A 2,378-nucleotide genomic window follows, 5' to 3' on the forward strand; every position below is an offset into this window, starting at 1 on the left:
TCTCAGTAGTAATGCTTTCAACTTTTCCCGATTCAGTATTATGTTGGCTATTGGTTTGTCATAGATGTCTGTTATTACATTAAGGTGTGTCCCTTATATGCTAATTTTACTGAAGGTTTTGATCATAAAAGGATGCTGGATTTTGTCGAATGTTTTTTCTGCATCTATCCAGATGATCATGTGATTTTCTTTTTAATTATCTTTATGCGGTGAATACAAATATTGACTTGTGTATGTTAAAGCATCCCTGCTATGGAAACTATTGATCATGGTGGGTTATCTTTTTGGTATGTTTTTGATTCATTAGCTAGTATTTTGTTAAGGATTTTAGCATCTATGTTAATCAAGGATATCCGTCTGTATTTTTCTTTCTTTTTTTTTTTGGTTGTGTCCTTTCCTGATTTGGGTATTAGGGTGATGCTGGCTTGATAGAATGAATTAGGGAGGGTTCCTTGTTTCTGTATCTATTGGAATAGTATCACAAGGATTGGTACCAATTCTTCTTTGAATGTCTGATAGAATCCTGCTGTGAATCTGTCTGGTCCTGGATTTGTTTTGTGTTGGTAATTTTTTAATTACCATTTCAATCTCTCTGCTTGTTATTGGTCTGTTCAGGTTATCTAATTCTTCCTGATTTAAGATAGGAGGGTTGCAATTTTCCAGGAATTTACCCATCTCTTTCTAGGTTTTCTAGTTTATGTTTATAAAGGTGTTCATAGTAGCCTTGAATAATCTTTTGCATTCAGTGGTGTCAGTTATAATATCTGCTTCTTTGTTTCTCAGTGAGGTTATTTGGATTTTCTCTCTTCTTTTCTTTGTTAATCTTGCTAGTGGTCTATCAATCTTATTTATCTTTCCAAAGAATCAGCTTTTTGTTTCATTTATTTTTTGTAATTTTTTTTTCTTTCAATTCCATTTAGTTCTGCTCTGATCTTAGTTATTTCCTATCTTATGCTGGGTTTGGATTTGGTTTGTTCTTGTTCCTTGAGACATAACCTTAAATTGTCTGTTTGTGCTCTTTCAGACTTTTTGATGTAGGTGTTTAGGCCTATGAACTTTCCTCTTCACACTGCCTTAACTGTATCCCAGAGGTTTTGATTGGCTGTGTCATTACTGTTATTCAGTTTGAAGAATTTTTTTAATTTCCATCTTGATTTCATTATTGACCCAATGCTCACTCAAGAGCAGGTTATTTAATTTCCATGAATTTTCATGGCTTTGAGGGTTCCTTTTGGGGTTGATTTCCAATTTTATTCTACTATAGTCTGAGAGAGTGCTTGATATAATTTTAATTTTCTTAAATTTATTGATGCTCATTTTATGGCCCATAATATGGTCTATCTTGGATAAAGTTCTATGCACTGTTGAATAGAATGTGTATTCTGCAGTTGTTGGGTGAAGTGTTCTGTATATATCTGTTAAGTCCATTTGTTTCAAGGTATAGTTTAAATCTATTGTTTCTTTGTTAACTGTCTGTCTTGATGACCTGGGTAGTGCTGTCAGTGGAGTATTTAAGTACCCCACTATTTTTGTGTTGCTGTCTATCTCATTTCTTATGTCATTAGTAATCATTTTATAAATTTGGGAGCTCCCGTGTTAAGTGCATATATGTTAAAGATTGTGATATTTTCCTGTTGGACAAGGCCTTTTACCATTATATAATGTCTCTTTTAACCACTGTTGTTTTAAAGTTGTTTTGTCTGATATAAGAATTGCTATCCCTGCTCACTTTTGGTGTCCATTTTCATGGCACGCCTTTTCCCACCCCTTTACTTTAAGTTTCTGTGAATCCTTATGTGTTGAGTGGGTCTCCCAAAGGCAGCAGATAGTTGGTTGGTGAGTTCTTATGCATTCTACAATTCTGTATCTTTTAAGGGGAGCATTTAGGCCATTTACATTCAATGTTAGTGTTGAAATGTGAAGTACCATTGCATTCATCATGCTTGTTGTTGCCTGCATACTTTGCTTTTTGTTTTTGCTTTTTAACTTTTATTTCTGTTTTATGGGTCCTGTGTGCTTTATGCTTAAAAGGATTCTGTTTTGATACGTTTCTAGGATTTGTTTCAAGATTTAGAGGAAATTTTAGGAGTTCTTGTAGTGGTGGCTTGGTAAAGGCAAATTCTCTCAGCATTTGCCTAAAAACAACTGTGTCTTTTCTTCGTATATGATGCTTAATTTTGCTGGATACAAAATTCTTGGCTAAAGATTGTTTTGTTTGAGGAGGTTGAAGATGGGCCCCCAATCCCTTCTAGCTTGTGGGGTTTCTGATGAGAAGTCTGCTGTTAATCTGATAGGTTTTCCTTTATAGGTTACCTAGTGCTTCTGCCTCATAGCTCTTAAGGTTCTTGTCTTAACTTTGGATAACCTGATGACAATGT

This window comes from Colobus angolensis, unplaced genomic scaffold (genome assembly GCF_000951035.1).
Source record: "Colobus angolensis palliatus isolate OR3802 unplaced genomic scaffold, Cang.pa_1.0 Scaffold570, whole genome shotgun sequence".
NCBI classification, from domain to species: domain Eukaryota; kingdom Metazoa; phylum Chordata; class Mammalia; order Primates; family Cercopithecidae; genus Colobus; species Colobus angolensis.